The following is an 18,599-nucleotide window of genomic DNA, read 5'->3' on the forward strand; positions in this document are numbered from 1 at the left end:
TATATTATTGTAGGTAGAGAGACACACAAGCAGAATCTCGAGAACTTACAGTTGTGGCGAGGGGAGGATGGATCGAGTGAATGCAGAAAATGTACTCAGGGTCCCCCAAAAGAAACAATCACACACTGTTTCTAAATGACAAGGCTAAATGATATATTTCAGAAATATTTACTTAATGCTGTGCACTTGATCTAGACTAGCGAACATAAGACATTCAGTCAGATGAGAACTCTGACTATGAGTTTAAGAATAGGTTTCTGTTGGGTAAGTCAGTTGAGTGTCAGAGCTATAGGGGGCAGGGAACTTGTGGTTGAAAGGAATTGGTGAGAAGGTGTATGATGACCCAGTTTAGGAAGCAAGTGCTTTTCCTGTGGGTCATGTAGATCCCTGAAATAAGTTATAGTCAAAATAACATGATTATAGTTCCCAATGCCTTCCTCTTTAAGTTAGTGGCAGTCCCACCTGTAAATTGATTAAGACAAAACCCTTGACATCATTTTAACTTTTCTTTTTCTCTTAAGTGCTAAATATAATTCATTCAAACATCATTTTAATAGTATTCAATTTGGGTCCTCAGATAGTGGTTTTGCAGCCCCACACTGTTGCAGGTGATCCTGTGAAGGCAATGGCCAGCTTTGCGAAGGGTAGACTGGACTGTCTTCCCTCTTGCCCTTCAACATGCTTCCCTTTTGAAAGGAAAGCTTCCTGGACAACTCATGCAGAAACTATACCATGTCCATATATTTCCTGTAGGAAGTAACAGAAAATTGTTGTGGGACAATTTGATTACTGAGAGTAGGAGGTGAGAGGCAGTCATGGCTGGAGGTACTGAGGCATTTGATGGTACGATTATTTAGAAAGGAACTAGGTAGTAGCTCCTAATTATTACTTTTTTCCTTTTCCGTTTCATACCCTAGTCATTCATATCTCATCCTAGGATGGCATTCACAAACACGTTACCCCTGTGCAAGCACTCTTTTAGGAAAGTAAGGTTATGGCAGTGGCTTCAAAGTGTGTTCTTGATAGAACCACTTCTCATCTCTTGACCTACCTCCTACATGTGTGCTTGCCTGCTTTAATGATTGCACTAGTCTCCTGGCTGCCTTTGTTTTGCTTTCTGTAGTCTTATCCTAGCAGGCAGAGGAATGTTTCCAACAGGCCTTCTCCTATCAGGTTTCCATTTCTGATTTCGTTCCTGTTCTCCCCAGACATGCTGGACTCAGCCATTCCCTTATAGCACAGGTGTGTCTGTGGCTTCTGCTTGTTATTCTTTCTCTCCAGACCATTCTTCATTTTTCTTCATGGGTCACTCTCTTCCTTATGTTTCTTTGCAAAAATGACTTAATAGTGAGAAAATTCTATGTATCCTCAGGAGTAACAATTCCAGCATACCTTGCCTGCTTTTCCACTTTGCACCACACTTAGAAAGATTTGTGTGTGTTCATGCTATGTTGTCTTCCTTCTCTTTTTTTCTTGCAGCGACAGACAGGGGTGTGTTGGCAGAGAGTTGTATTGATTAGGACTAGGACCAAGTGTGGTTAGATCCTGGTATCAGGAAAGTGCTCAGTAAATAATCACCTAGAATCCTAACTGAAGTGTAAGATGGTGAAGAGCTAAGGAAGACACACTGAAATGCTAGTGATGTCCAACAGAGCACCAATCATCAGGACCTCCTTGAGCATCTCTCAGTGGAGTCAACAGAAAGGTGAGGAAGGACAGACATATATAGAAGATTATGATGAAATTATTATATTCTAGCCAGTTTAATGAAAATGACAAAGGATTTTTTTCTATGACTATAAAAATTTAGAGCTTTGCCAGCTGATGAATGATGGCTTTGTCCATCGGAGAATACTAAAGAAAGCAGATTAAGTGGAGCATCTAAGCATCGGAGTATGTGACTATAGTCTCAGTATTTGCAGTGCTGATGTAGGAGCATTGTAATTCGACACTAGTATGGATATCTTAGTGAGACCCTCTTCTTCTTTTCCTCCTCCTCCTCCTCCTCCTCCTCCTCCTCCTCCTCCTCCTCTTCCTCCTCCTTCTTCTTCTTCTTCTTCCTCTTCTTCTTTTTAGAAAAATAGACTCAGAAAGAGAAAGGGGAGAGAGATTTCTCAGGAAGGATGAGGAATGATTTCAGATATACCATTAGTATTGATGTATAACTGAGTATTGACTGTTGAATGATCAATTGAATATATAACATTGAGTCCAGGAATAGTCAGGTAACCTAATAATGATCAGGGAGCAGTCTTGCATAAGCCAGCAGACCATTGTCTACATTCCTAGGCACAAGAGTTCCCAATCATTAGCATATTTGCATACAATTTACTCTGTATTTTAAAAGTTAATGTAAAAGAGAAAACAAATCTCTGTATTTCTCTGTTAATATTTTCTCATTGCTTAGTCTTTCCTGCTACGATGTGGAAGTATGCAAAAGCAGCATGTAAAGAGGTTTCTTTGGCTTGTCTGGCTAGCCTTAAATCCCGCGTTTTGTTTTTTATAACCATCATCTTTCATTGAAAAAAAATACTGTAGTGTATTTTTCCTTTAGTCACTGGAAATGAGTAACTTCTTTAGCAAAACATTTGGAATACATGAGATTTTTGAAAGGTTAAAATGTGTTCAAGTAGGATTCTTGGCCTGTATGTATGTTAACAATGCCCAGTTATTAATAGATATATTCTTCACAAACACACTTTTATGTATTTTGAAGCTGAGATTTTTGCCGATATCTTTCATACCTCGAGTGATTTTTGTTACCTTACTTAGTAGAGGAGAGTGAAGCATCTTGAAGTGGTCTTCAGTCTAGGAATTGATTAAATGATTTGATTTGTCAAAGGGATGATGTTATTGGAAAGGTTACTTGATACAGCTTGCTGAGCCAGACTAGCAACAGAAAAGTTTCTGGAAGTTTTTAGAAATGCAGACATTACCCAGTCTAATCAGTGACCATCCCTTAGTTAGCAAGAACACCTACACTGGGTGTAACCCTTGACCCACCTGCCTGTAATCTTGCTCTTATCTCATGCCCTCTGTTTGCAGTGAGCTCTGTTAAGGATTTCTTACTGCTCCTCTCACTGGAGACTCAGCAGGGTTCAGAAGCCTCAGAGACTAGTTTGGATAACTATCAGGAGAGCCTGATTCTGGATATACATGACCAGCATTTGGTGAAAGCACAGTTATTACTTTCTTGTTGGAAGGAATTATGAGAACCGTAATTCAAAGATCCAACATAGCTCAGATTTATTAAAACTCCAAATACTTGGCTATTTAACACACTTTATAAACTTAGGATAGTTGTTTTTGTGACTTCTCAGAGACATGGGCAATGACATGTGTGTGGATCTATATCAAGAGATGTAAAGAATTGTGTCACATGAAAAGAGAGGCTAATAAATCCCAGTCATTGTGAATGGCAAATGCGAGACCCAGAAAACTTGATTATTGTAGCCAGTAGACTCTAGAGCAGGAACACTAAAGGGTTCAAATTTGACTTTTTAAAATATTATTTTTCATTATTTTATTAATTATTATTATTAATGTATGTAAGAGAGATTGGAGGGGTATGCATGTGGGTGTAAGTGTCACAAACTGTATATGGAAGTCGCAGGACAAATCTTTGGAGTTGACACTCTCTTTATACCTTTACCTGGGTTCTAATGGTCAAACTCAGATTACCCAGGTGCCGCAAATGCCTTCAACCTCTCAAAGCCCCTGAGTTTGATTCTGAAAGCTGCCATTCTGAGGATACCTGATTCCTTAAAGATGTAGACATCAGTCCTAGCTATTCAAATATTAACAGCCTCAGAGAGCACGTGTAAAAACGGCTGATTGGGTACAGTGTTTGGTGCTTAGGCAATGAAGACGTGCGATAAGATCCCAGCACATTAGTAAAAAAATAGTGCCTGCCTATAATAGCCCCACTGCTGGTGTGAGGATGTACAGACAAGCAAAGCAGATCCTAGAGGCTTGGTCTCCAGATAATAGAGCCAAACTGGTGAGCTCCCGGTTCAGTGAGCAACCCTGTCTAATACAGTAGTGCGGAGAGCAATCTTAGAAGACAAGTTTTGGAAGACATGTTCATCTCCTTCTTTACACCAGTTGCACAAGACAAACACATAGACAGTAATAACCCATAGAAACACTCAGAATTTCTGTGCCCTCAGCTAAATCTCTTTTAACAGGTTTCAAAAAAAAAGTGACAGATTTTTAATCAAGTTGCTTCCTTTATGAAATACTGATTTAAAAAAATTAAAAATTGCCCTACAAATGGCCCCAAAGTATTCTCCTTTCAGATTTTAGGCTGCATTGTTATCATTAGGCAGTCTGGGGTGTCAGGTGCTAATAATAATGTTTATCTTTTAGTCTTTTGAGGTTTCTGGGTCAGCCTGGTGACCTTACAACTCTGTCAGTCTTTTGTCTACTCCTCAGTGATAACCTCAGTCATCTAGAAGAGGATAATCAGAGAAAATCTCAACACACTGATACAGACATGCTAATGTGAACAGCATTATAGGGTGCAAGAATTCAGGGCCAACCCCGACTTCTTCCTAGCATACCAACAGTGTTTTTGTGTATTTCAATAAATTTCCATTGGAGGGTAAGCTATGTGACAATCCAGTGCAAAGGCAGTACCAGCACCAGTTTGGCCTGGATCGTTCAGAATAATTTGAACAGTGAAGCTGCTTACATTTATGAGTCAGTTTAAAAAGACTTGTTCTTAGCATTGAAGCCCACATAGTTCCCAAGAAGAGTTTGACTCCATATTCTATGGTACATTTCAGTCAGCATTTAATTTATGATATTGAGTAGAGCCAGGTGACCATCATATTGTATTGGAGAACTCTGGCTTTTACTCAGACCACAGAGGCCAGTGCCAGTACCATCAGTTTGGTAGATACCCTCAAGGGAAAGACACAAGAGCCTATCAGTTGGGTGAAATGATTGCTTAACACAGCCAGATGTTCACACAGTATGATTCTACTGTCATCACAATATTTATGTGACTTATATCATCTGAGCTAGTGATGGTAACATGTGCGGATGCATCATGCCACTACAATTCCAGCCCAAGCCTGCTGTGAGCTCAGCTGCATTGGATATTTACCAATTTTAATGTATGTAGTTAATTTTGCGATACATTAAAGGTTAAAGGGTGAATCAACAGAATTCATTTTGTTAATATAAACAATTAGATTTTTTTATGCCCCATTTATAAACCAGACAGACATGGTTCAAGTGGGCTTAGTTGTTGTACTTACATCATAAATTCCAACAGCAACAATCAGGACTCCACAGACAGCCTGGGATGTGTCTATGCTAAACTTTTTTGATAAAGTCTCTGTATCCCCAGGAATCAAGTATAACATGATACTATCTAGTCTCCAATTTCTATATGGAACTGACAATGGAAATACCACTCACATCCTTGGCTTTCACTTTATCTGATACTGAGGTATGTCTAAAGGAGCTTGTCTTGACCAGCAGCCTTCTTGTCAAAGTCCTCAAGCCTTCCTTCATTGATCCTATGACACTTTTAGATCATTTGATGAGTAGCGGTAGACGTGTGAATTACTTCCCACTTCTGTCTGGTGATTTTGAGGGCATGTGTTCTGCAATCAAACCTTGGCAAGAAGGCATAATAGTCTTTAAGGTCTTCTTTTGCATTTCTGTTCCCAGTCAGGTTGACCCATAAAATTAATTTTCAAAATAACCTATTTTAATATTTCAAGTTATCGCATTTAAATTTGGTACTTGGGTGTACACTGAGAGATCTGAGGACAGCTTGAGGCCATGAGTTATTTTCTAATACCATGTGGTTTTAAGGGATTTAATTCAAGTCATCAGGGTTAGCAAAAGCATTTTTATGCACTGAGCTATCTTGCTAACCCTAAATAACCTATTTAAAATCTCTCAAATTCATGCAGGAAGAAAGTGTTCTGGGAAGGAATGTCTAGATTCAGTAGAGATATAGAACATGTCAGATGTTCTAAAGAAACAGACATGGCTAGGAGATGATTTAGTCATATTTGTCATGCAAGTAGGAATACAGAAGTGTGGATCTCTAGCACCTAAGCAAAAGGAAGATGTGGGAACATACATTTGTGATCCAGATTAGCTAATTTGGCAGACTCCAGATTCATGAGAAACCTTGTTTTAAAAATAATATAGAGTGAAAAAGAAGAAAAAAAAGAAGAAAAAAGAAGAAAAAAATAAAAATAATATAGAGGGTTAGGGAGATGACTCAGAGGCTCGAGTGCTTGTGGGGCAAGCAAGAGAATACAAGTTTAGAGAATGTTGTGGCTGTGGCCGCCTGCCTATGAGTCCAGACTTGTAAGACAGGTGGAATCAATGGAGCAAGCTCGCTTATGAGGAATTGAAATGTTGCCAAGGATTGTATTTGGTTGAGAGATCCTGCCTCAAAAGAATAGGGTAGGGGAGATGGAGTTTCCAACATCAATCTTGGGGCTCCACATGCAGGTACACACTTGTGCAAAGGCACCTGTAAACACACACACACACACACACACACACACACACACACACCACATATACCAATAGAAAATATAAGTCAGGTAGCAACTAAGGAAGAAGCTTGATGTTGGCCTTTAGCCTCCACAGACAGACATGCCCAACCACATACACATGTGCATGGTCATGTGCATACACACACACACACACACACACACACACCACATATACCAGTAGAAAATACAAGTCGGGTAGCAACTAAGGAAGAAGCTTGATGTTGGTCTTTAGCCTCCACACACAGACATGCCCAACCACATACACATGTGCATGCTTGTGCACATACACACCAAACATATTTATGTATATACAAAGAAATAGAGCACAAATCTCAGATACCCCTTAATAGAGATAGTTTCATTAAAAGAAAAAAAAAGATGTATATGGCTGTATCAAGACTTTATCACATGCATATGTTTCTCAATTTATATAAATTATATCCTAAGTCCATTATAAATTGAAAATGCACTACATCTACCAAATACTTCAACTTAGTTTGGCCTATCTACAGTATGCTTGGAGCCTCACATCAGGCAAAGTCATCCCACATAAAATCCCACTGAGTACTGAATCTCTCATAATCTATTTAATACTGTACTAAAAAATGAAGAAGGAAAAGGTTGTATGGATATATTACCACATCATTGAAGAGTAAAACTGATCATAAAGCTGTAGAAGGTCATTGTGTAGAGAAGGTTAATATCTGGCATCAAAATTATCTCTAGTCTGAACTTTAAACTATTAAATAGCCAATATGAAAGTATATACTTTACAAAACCACCCTGATTTGTTTATATAGCAGAAAATATTAATATGAATACAATGAGCCCTTAAAGCCTAGTTTCTGTCTTTGTTTCATGTTATTACAAGAGAATATTACATATTCGATAATTGGTGAAGAAAACAGCCTGGGGTTGAGGAATGCGGTGTCAGGTGCTAACTTCTAAACAGGGCTTTAGGGGTGCATGATAACTTGGAGGTCACAAGAAGGAGGCATGTAAATGAATGTCGAGTAAGTCACAGCAACCCGTTGACTCTTGAGATAACAGTGGCAATGTGATATGAGGGCAGGGTCCTCATGATCTAATGGCTCTAAACCACCCACCCTTTTATGGTACAATGGCAAAGGCATTTTGGAGGAAACGTAAACTATTTTTCTTAAAGAAACATTACTATAACATTTGTGTCTGGATTTATTTATTATCTCCTTCCCTCCTCTAATCCTTCTCTTCCTTTGTTCCTTTCTTCCTTCCAAGACAGGGCCTCAGGTAGCACATGGTGGTCTTGAACTTGGTATGTAGCAGATTATCTTGAACTTCTCATCCTCCTGCCCCTACCTCTAGGATTTAGTGCATGTAATACCATGTTTTCAGGTCTCTGTTTTTAGTTTCTGAATATTCAGAAAATGATTGGATGTGTTTGATTTTATATTTTATTTGGAATCATGGGTTGTAATTGTTAGTGCATTCCTGTAGCACTGGCATTACGGAGGCTGGAGTAATAGATTTTACATGGGAGAAAGAAAGAAAAAAATGGGGAAAGGAAAGAAAGGGAACAGCAGGAAAGAGAAAAGAAGAAAAGGGAATAGAGAAAAGGGACTGGAGGAAGAGAAGAGTGGGGGGAAGGATAGCACTGAGAAAAACCCTCGTGAGTGTAAGATTTAATCTTACTAAATTATCATTACTGGCACGCTTCTGCTTCTTATTCTGGTGCTGCAATTCCATCCAAATGTACAGGTATGAAAAATAGAAGGACAACAAAATGTAAAGTATGTTTTATTGATTCTAATCATTTCAGAGTAAAAGACAAATTAAAATTTATTTGGTTAACAACTTTATTTAAATTAATATCCAAAGCCATAACAGATTAAAGTAATCTAGATTTGATTATAATGGGAACTATTATATGAATGTGGGAATCCATTAAAAACATCATAGTCACTCTCAATTTACTGTTGGAAAATATCAAATCCCAAATCCAGAGCTCACTGGATATTTTTTATATTCCTGGTTACATGCAAATGATGACCTAGTTCCTTTAGCAGTTCAGCCTTTTTTAGAGTATACATTTATAGAAACCGGTCCTCAGTATTTCTTGGTCAGGAAAAGAAAATAATTCAGTGGCAGTCACCACTGTTCAGCTGGAAGCCCCAGGCATGGCTTCCTCTTTTCCAACTTCCTTTCAATAGTAAATCAGAGGTGGAAGATTCAGAGTGATTTGTTTGTATCAAGTGAATGTTGCTGATTCCTATTGTGACCACAAGCAGTCTGGAATCACCTAGATACCTAATGGGCATATCCCTCCCTTTGACAGCTAGAAATACCCAGAGCCATGACTCTAAATAAGAGTGCAGCAGTCTTCTGACTGCAGTGTTGGGTTTATGGAGACTCAAATCCAGTGTGGAAAAGGGTGTGAGCCTTTCATAGTAGCAAGACTTGCCTGATTGATTGAGGGGCAATCTATGTTCTCCCAACATCATACCTATGGTAGTATTCACTGTTTCAGAAGTCATTAGAAAGAGCTGGCAAAATGTTTTGGACCATTCAGAACGGGATGAAACATCAAATAAATGAACAACTTTTAAAGGCAAAAGTCGGTATGTTTTCACTAAGCATCTTTAAGGGTTCCGATGATATGAGTCACTGAGGCAAACATTGACTTTAAAACTGAATGTTCACAATCCCACTTCACATCTGCTCTGCCTCAGAGCCTTACTGTTTTGTCTCCCAGCTTCCAGGCAAAGGAAAAAAACCCTGCTCTTAAAGTCTAATGAATATTTATGCAGTCCTTTTGACAATTAAAGGCTCATTAAAATTTACTTCAAAAGAAGAGATAAAGACACTTTTAAGACCAAAAAAGAATGCAGTGGTAAGTGGAAACTGAAATTCTTTTTCACTTGAAATTATCAGATCAGAAACACTCTGCAGATGTACTTTGAAAAACGCCTCTTGGTAGAAGGTACATCTCAATGCTGGGTCAAGTTTTGGACTGAGACTCTCTGTGCTTAAATATCAGTTTCTACTTTCTTGCTCTGTGACCTTTAGCCCATTTTGAGTAGAGCAGATCCTACATGGCCAGGTAGAGAGAGCTGTGGACACAACCACATTCTGCTCAAAAGCAGCTGCTGACTCAACATGTGAGCAGTGACTATCATATCAGCCTCTCTGTCTTCAGAAAGCTTTCCTGTCACTTTAAACTGGCTGACACCCCCCACGCACACTCCAGCCATTTGGAATAATCCTTATTTTCATCTTTCTGAAGTGGTGCAAAGGCATGTATAGAGAATCCTCAGATCTGATGGGGAATGTCTTAGCTCCCTGCATTTCATTCTTCCTCTGGTTTTGTTCCCACTATGATTGCAGCTGCCCTGGCCTACAGCTTTGTCATGGCTCAAAACTTAACACTTATAACTTAGGAATGCCCAGACATAGACTGAGACGATGTCAACATCAAAATCCTTTATATAGATCTAAGTGTACTGAAGGCAGGGCAGCTGCCTAGCTTTGTTACGACATTGCATGCAATTCACTTCGTCAGTAATAGAAATAAAGAAATGCATGCACGTGATCAGATAGTACCCTACACAGGTCATATGTCTGCTTAATAATCAATAAACAGTCATGAATTAGAAGTATGTATTGGGCTGAGCAAAGAAGTGATAGAGCACTCATTTGATTATTTCTTTTTCCATAAGGCATTACACTGATATAAATAAACATGCCCTTGGACACGAGCAAATTGTTCTTCTGTTTATAAATATATTTCTTTAAAAATTATACTACTTATTCCTAAGTAATTGGCCATTCTACCTTTCACAAGATATGGTTGTGACATTATACTTATAAAGTGCCACAAAGCTATAATGGAACTCCAACTTTATGTTATGGCTCATACACTAACACTAGCCCAGTTTCCACTGGAATCTTTACTCTTTTTACCCCCTGACCCTTGGAGTCTTTAATCAAAGTATGGGACCTGTTTCACAGGAACTATGTGAATATGTCTTTCTATTAATTCCTATTAGAAATGATACTCCAGTTATGTATTTTCAATCAATTATATTACATTTCTGTGGTTTAGACAATGCTATGTGGGGTGCATTTCAGGGAAACTGATGTCATCACATTATTTTTATATGTACATAACCCTGATGAGAGCTCGGTACACAATTCATCCATCATTTAACCCTGCTGGATTATCACGCCACTTGTTGGGTGTGGCTAAGTTTTACTTTCATATTAGAGAAAACAGCCAGTTTCCAACACAATTTACAAGTAAGTAATCAAATACATTGACAATTGCCAGTCTTCTGCTTTTTTGCTGTCTTATAATCAGACGTCTCTTTGGCAACTCAGTGTGATCCATTGGTTCCCTCTTTTATCCAGCCACTAACACATGTTGATGTCCACTCCCGTTTAATTTTGAACAGCAGCAGCTGAAAGACCTGCATTGTTGAGTTCAGAGACAAAAAGAAACGATGCGGATGTTAACGTAACTTTTGGTATAAATTATAAAAATTCGGTAATCATAAAAAGAGCTTGCCAAGTGTGTAGAGAAGTGGGAAGCCTCAGCTTATGAGCTTATCTCTTCTCAAAATTCTACTTTAGTTTTCAACTCTTTATGTGCAATAAAATTTTGGGGCAAACTGATGACTTGGTTGGAGGGATCGGGTTATTTTGTATCCTGCAGGAATCCATGTCAAATGGTCTTTAATGATTTCATGCTATAGTTAGGCTATCTCTTCATCTGCCTGGGTAGTAGATACATTGTTAAACTCCTTTAAAATTTTAGATACTTAAAAGTCTTAATGTCTTAAAATGTTTGCAGAGATTAAACTCATCATTGAATCCTTAAGTGGGCCAATTAACTTTGAACAATGAAAATACTTTGTTCATAAACTGCCCCTAATGATATAATAGGAACTGTCCCAACTTTTATGGAGCAAACAGAATCCATGCTAGTCTAAGATTTCTATATATGTATGTATACATTCTAATTTACACATGGGAGCACATATTCACTGCAGCTATAAAGGAATTTAAATTAATAGTGACTTGGGAAATAACTCATATTAAATAATTATAATAACTTTAATAAGAGACACATATGGCAGAAAAAATACAAGTTTTTAAATACCATTATAAAATATATCATGGGAGATTTCCATGGAAACACTAAAAATCCTCATTCACCTGATTCACAATTGTACCATGAAAGGTGAACGAAAGAAACAACGACATGAGAATATAAAAACCATGGTGGGTATGAGAAGGTACGGACTGAGAACTGACTGTGGTAGAAGATCAAGATAGAAATTGAATTGGTTTATAAAGACTGACTTTCTTTTTATCCTTGAATTGATTTGGGACATTTTTAATTTTTTTCTCTACTTGTTTGGTTTCTCAAAGGTATCCATGTATGTTTTGAATTTTAAAAGGCATCAGCAGACTGGAGAGGGCAGAGAGTACAGAGGGAGACCGGTTAGAGACTGGGGCCATTGGGTAGAACGGAAGAACATGAGCTACTGAGCTAAGAGCTTGTGTTCTCTTTATTTCTTTTTAAGGCTGTGGTTATTTGTTACTCTTACAAGACATATTTCTGTCTGGACTTGGAGAACCTCCAACCCTTAGGAAAACCTTTCCTTGGTGTTGGGGAAACAAATCAAATATAGACAAACCTTCTCCTGGTGCTGCTACAACACTGATTTTTTTCAGTATAGTTAAGGCAGGAATATGGAGTAGTAAGTATGTTAACATGGCATTAAAACTTTACATGTGGGCCTCATTTTTTTTTTACAAAAGTCAGAATGCTTGTGGTTGCATTCCTAAGCTGCAGAATGATGCGCAAACCCATGGGAGATCTTGGAACAGTATCTCACCTGTGGCAGACACTTAGTGTCCAGTAGTTTCCATTCTCCACTTATGGATTACTTCAGAGATTATTTTTTCCTGATTGAAGCATGCCAAACACGGTAGTCCAAGTACAGTATACGGTCTGTCAGCAACACGTTTACTATGTAAAATTTTGAGATGATATTTGTATGTTTTAGAGAGATATCCATATCTGTATATCCTCTTCATACTGAAAAACAGGAAGTTACAATCTAGCAAAATTATTCAACTGCATTGCATGACTGCTATACCAAAGGAAGAGCTGAGATGCATGGTTAAATGAAGACAAGCTTTGAAGTCTAATTCATATTTTCTGTAGATGTGCAATGTCTACCCAAATGTGGTTTCTGTATCTGTTTAATACACATATTCACACGTTCATGAGTTTCTTGCAAAGCACAAGATACGATGCAAATATTTATATACTGTTTAAAATAGTAGCTAATATTGTATAGAACTTACTAATGTCTTATCAGGTATATTATATGTGACATGTATCGCTGTTTATAAGCTATGTGTATGTGAAGTACTCCAAAGACAAGTTGACATGACACACTAATGGACCATAAATGTAAGGGAGTCATACTAGTATGTTTATGTGATACATAGTACTCTACATTCCTCTTTGTCTCTCTGTCTCTGTCTGTCTCTCTGTTGTCTCTGTCACCTCTCTCTCTCTGTTCCTCTCTGTCTCTATCCCTCCCTCTCTCCTTGCCCCATGTTTAAGCTAAATGTCAACTTTAGGAGTCTTCCTCAGTCACCCTATGGCTTATTCTTTGAGGCGGCATCTCTCACTGAACCTGGGGATCGTCAGTTTGGCTAGAGTGTCTGGCAGCGCGTCCCAGAGATCTTCCTGTCTTTGCCCCTGAAGTTGTAGGATGACAGATGCATGACTTCTCATGCAGCTTTTACATGGGTGTGGGAGATTCAAATGCAGCTTGCACAGAGAACACTCTACTTGCCGAGCCATCTCTAGAGCCCTTGGTATTTGTTCGTCCAGAGCTATCACACTTATATGTCAGTACTAGTAGGAACCACGATCATGGAGTTTACTCATGCCTTTCTCTGATAAAGTACATTAGAAAGTGGCTAAAGTTGGCTAAAAATAGGATATATAAGGTATGTATTAATTTGTACCAATAATAAGTACAAAAAAGTAATCATTTACATTCTATTGTATGTTCTTCCCTGTGTGTATTTTTACCTCATGTGCCATTTTTAATTCCCTCTGGAGTTTTGTAATAGCTTTATGAACTTGCAGTGAAATTTAAACACTTTTCACTTGTACATTTTGCAGTTAAACTTTACTGACAAATGTTAACCATGCAATTTCTGACAAATGAAATAACAGACATTTCTTAGATACTCTTGTTGTATGCATAAGGCCATGTCCTAAATGTATATAATATTTCATTCACTAGTGGTATATCTGTGATAAATATTCATCATTGTTCCTATTTTTAAGGTAGGCAAGTTAAGCTTTAGAGAAATTAGTAAATTGACCAGAACTCCACTTGTAAGGTGAACCTTAACCTATGATTTCTTCTGCAAGGTGCTGACTGATCACACTGGCCTCAGAGACTGTTCAGAAAATTCTCCCAACTTAGGCTACATACAGTGTCTGGCCTTTTAGCTAAAATTTGATTTAATTGACCATTTCTGTCAAAACCCATGGTTTTTAAGTTTGGAAATTGTGTGCTAAAAGTGAGAAGGGAGAAGAATCCAGCTGTGTTCTTATCTTTTGTTTTCAGTTTCGTGAACTGGAGATATTACAAAGTCACAGCTACAGAAGAGCATCTCCCCAGGCCATCAGAGGCAGATGTGAAGAGTAGAGGTTGTTAGTTCTGTCTCAGTAGATGATGCATGAGACCTTTATAACAGGAAGTTGTTCATACACCAAACCCATCCATAGAAATGTATTGCACGCCTTGGTACCCGACATCTTGAGTGTGAGATTACATACCATGCTTAAGATGTTCTGTGAGAAAGGTGCTTCTGTATTTCTCATACCTCCATAGAATTTGGAAAAAGAAAACAAAATGTAGGAAAAAGAAGTCTGCTTAGTGTATCCCTCCTTAGGCTGGTATGTGAAGCAGCATGTGATTTTTCTTCAGTCAGAATTAGCCATTTCCTGAGGCACATCTGAAAGACTAAATTGTGCTTAGAAATAAAGATTTAAACTAAGTGCAAGCCAAGACATAAACATAAATTTAGAAGAAAATCTGTCTCAACATCTCAGTGCTTTAGTGTTCAGATATGGGAAAAAGCATGCATAAGAAACAGGTGCTGGCTATGGCAGCTTAAAACCCATCAGATAAACAAGCACCCCTCCTCACTGGCCATTACTGACTACCACATTTGAAGAGACTTTTCTTTTTTAAATTACTGTTAAGAATTGGAATTTTTTGTATGTTTCATTTATTCTCATATTATTGGATCCTTTCTAAAGTGTTTGTCAGCCTTTCATAACTTGAAAAAACTAAGTTGCGATGGATTGAGTCTGTATCTGTAGCTTCTTTTTAATATTTAAAGACTGACTAAAAGCCTGAAAGCATAGCTTTCCATTCATAATTTCTTCCTAGTGCATTTACTACACTTGGTAGTTTTATCAGTGATCTGTGTTTCTCAATGGAAAGATAATAATTATATTTTAAGAAGGATCAGCTTTCTTTTTAAAGAAGGTTATTTTTGTTATATTTCTGTGGGTATTTTGCAAGTGTATGTGTATGCACACCATATGCATACAGTTCACCTGGAAGCCAGAAGAGGACTGTGGATCTCCTGGATAGAGCTGGATTTAAGGACACTTGTGATTCACCATGCGGGTTTTAGCAACCCATGTTGACTCCCTTGGGAGAGCAGCAGTGCTCCTAACCACTGAACTGTCTCTCTAGCCCCCAAATTTATATTTTCTTCATTGAATAAATATTGGCACTGTAGTTAACTTAGTAGATAAAGTGCTTGCTGAGCAAGCATGAGACCTGGCGTGTAGATCTCTAGCACCCACATAAAAGCAGGACAGAGCTGAGCTCAAACCATAACTTCAGGGCTGGGGTAGGAAGTAAGTTGGCAGAGAGGCAGGTCCTTGGCTTCTTGGCTGGACAAAGTCATGGCAATGGTAAGTAAGTAGCTGGTTGATTGAAAGACTTGTCTCAAAAAACTGCAAACCAAACCAAACCAAACCGAACCACAACCCAAAAGATGGAAAGAGATAGGAAGTTATTCACACAACAAACCCACCCATAGAAATGTATTGCATGCCCTGGTACCCGGCATCTAGAGTGTGAGATTAAATATCATGCTTAAAACTTTCTGTGAGAAAGGTGCTTCTGTACTTCCTCAGACCTCCTGGCCTGTACATTCATATATGTCAGTGTAGTTGTATGCATGCTCAAATCTTATTATAGTTCTGAGTTTTCCAAAATTAACATTCCTCGGCTCACTATAAAATATAAATTTATATTTGTTATTGAGAAGACTAGTAGGTACTTGTTCTAGTTCTCGAGGCACATTCACACATGTCGTTGTGTCAAGATGTATTAACACTTGAAATGCTGGTACACTACCAGTGATGGATAGATCGTTGGCACACAGCAAGGCAGAACACCAGATTGTCATCATTATTGGAGAAAATGCTTAATAATGACAGATAATCCAAACAAAACAGAAAAGATTTAAAACTATCATAAGTGAGGCAGTAAGTATTAATTTTATTAAATTTCCAACTGAGTGAACGTCATCTTCTGTCAGGAGAGACACAGAATGTCTATGATGAAACCCTTCAGTGTATTGAAGATCGGGGATTTTCTTACGATGAATTTGGTGGAAAGAACTGTTTCCACAGGAGAAGGGCTGATGATCAATGGCCCTGTTGGTCAGTGGTTATGTGTGTATCCCCCAAAAGAAATAAAGTGAACCTGTCACTTCAGGGAGAACAACTGGCTTGATTACCAACAACAGAATGGAAAGCATCAAGGAACAAATAGGATTTTGAAGATTGTGGTGATGGCTCAGTCAGTAAACTGTTCCCTTCACAAGCATGGGAATCTGAATCCAGGTCTTCAGAACCTAAAAAGCCAGACTTGGTAGGTGCACCAGTAATCCCAGCATGGAGAACATGGAAGCCTAAGGACCCCTGGGGTTTGCTGAGCAGCTAGTTTAGTCTAATCAATGAGAGGCCCTATCTCAAAAATCAGAGAGAAGACCGTCTGAGGAAGATACACAAAATCGACCTTGATCTTCCAGATGCATGAGCACACCAACTCCCCCCTCAAAAAATGAGGATTCTGAGAGCTCACTTGCATGTTACTCATCTGTATCCCACAGTGAACCAGACATCAAAATCTAGACAAACGTCCTTCGACCGCCCCATTCTATTGCAACCTAGAATTTTACTTAGGGCCGTATATGTGAAAGGGAAATACTCTATAACTGAGTTATTTCTCCAGCCCTAAGCTGAAACATGTGTAACGTAATTGTTTTTTCTCTTGGCTTTTTTTCTCCCAGTGTTAGATCAAAATCACCCAGAAATCATTGGAAAGACCTCTACTTGCCCATCACACACAACTCGAATGAAAATAGCACACAAACCAAATTACAATGAGGGCAGAAAGTTTCAGTAAACAGCCACATGTGGCTAATCATGGCTGTCTGGAACCTGATTTGTATTGCTTCTCTTCTCTTTTGCCTTAGAAACTCTCTAATTCTTAGAAGCTTACTAGGAGCTAAAATGGGAGCAGAATGCAAGTCCCAATACTGTAATTAGGAAGCAAAACAAACCAGGAATGTTTGGAATAGGAAAGTACATATCATAATTAGCATCAGACCACCTTTTTCTTCAGTGCAGTTCAAAGCAAAACATCATTTCCCGGGGGTCTAAAGACTGGGGTACAGTGATATTTCTGCATGTTGAGACTTACTGTCTTTATCCAAAATTCAAATATTCTTATGGTGAATGCAGTTAAGGTTTTGGTTTACCACGCTGTCGTATTTTTCTTTGTTTTCTGTTATGTCATAATCTGTTCCCAGTTATCCAGCAGAATTAAAAACACTATCAACTGAGCCAATCTGTATTTACATTCACACCCAAATCTCTATTTACATCTATATTATGATACCATATGATTTTTATTTAAATACATTCTGTATAATTAACCTCAGACACATTATTTCTAGAGCACTCTAATATGTATTGCCCCTCAATCCTACACTTTTTAATAAAAAGCTTTCAGTTCATTTGATCCCTATCTCAGTAAGTTTGTTAATGCAAACTCACAAGAATAAATGGGCATAGTAGCCTGTAAATAAGTAAATGTAGACTACAACCTAAAAATCTGCTTGAATTTAAGTGGATCAAGGAAGGAACACACACATACGTCTGTATCTAATATGTACTAAGAACTCTATATATTCACAAGATCTCATATATATATAATAAAAATGTTTTTTTTCTGTGATTTGGATCAGATAGGTTTCAATCTTTTTTCATTCTTCCTGCTTATGAGTAGTTGTGATTTTAGGTGTTAGAAAACATGTGTACTTCCTCCAAGTGCTCTCTTGGTAAGGGTAGAGCTGGAAGTAGGGGTATTGTATGTTAGGATGTCAGTGGTGTCTTTTAGGGAAAACCGTTAGCATCCTTTGTTTGCCCATTCAGGGAATTGGGTCACCAGTTAAGTCAGCCTCACTTCTTGCACAGAAATGTGCTAACCTAGACAGTTGTGTTTAGCCAAGTCTTCTCAGGTCAGGTAATAAAGTCAATAAGTATTTCATAAACAAATACCTTCTCCTGTGTTCCCTGAGAAATGATGTTTGCTGCCTATGCCTTATTTAGTCAGCATCATTGTACTGGGTACCCCAAAATAAACACACTGTGGATTCTTAGATCAGTGACATAGCTCAGCCAGAAATGACGATTCCTACACCTGTTTGGAGTCCAGTTACCCTGTTACACGTGTGACTTGGTCCATTGTATGAGGTGGTGCCTGGTTACGGGTTTTGTGTTTAAGTTTCTACATTTTGATATAAAGCTGTAAGCAAAACCTCTTAGCCTCTCCTTTCAGAGTTCCTTTGCCTTTTCTTCCCAATCAACTCACATCACTCTGTGTCCTAAAGCCTTTCTTCAGCTGGGCTGAGTGAGGCTGGGCCAATTCCTCTTTTGATGTAACTCAGGAGTGGGTG

Source organism: Grammomys surdaster, unplaced genomic scaffold (assembly GCF_004785775.1).
Source record: "Grammomys surdaster isolate TR1022 unplaced genomic scaffold, NIH_TR_1.0 126531, whole genome shotgun sequence".
NCBI lineage: Eukaryota > Metazoa > Chordata > Mammalia > Rodentia > Muridae > Grammomys > Grammomys surdaster.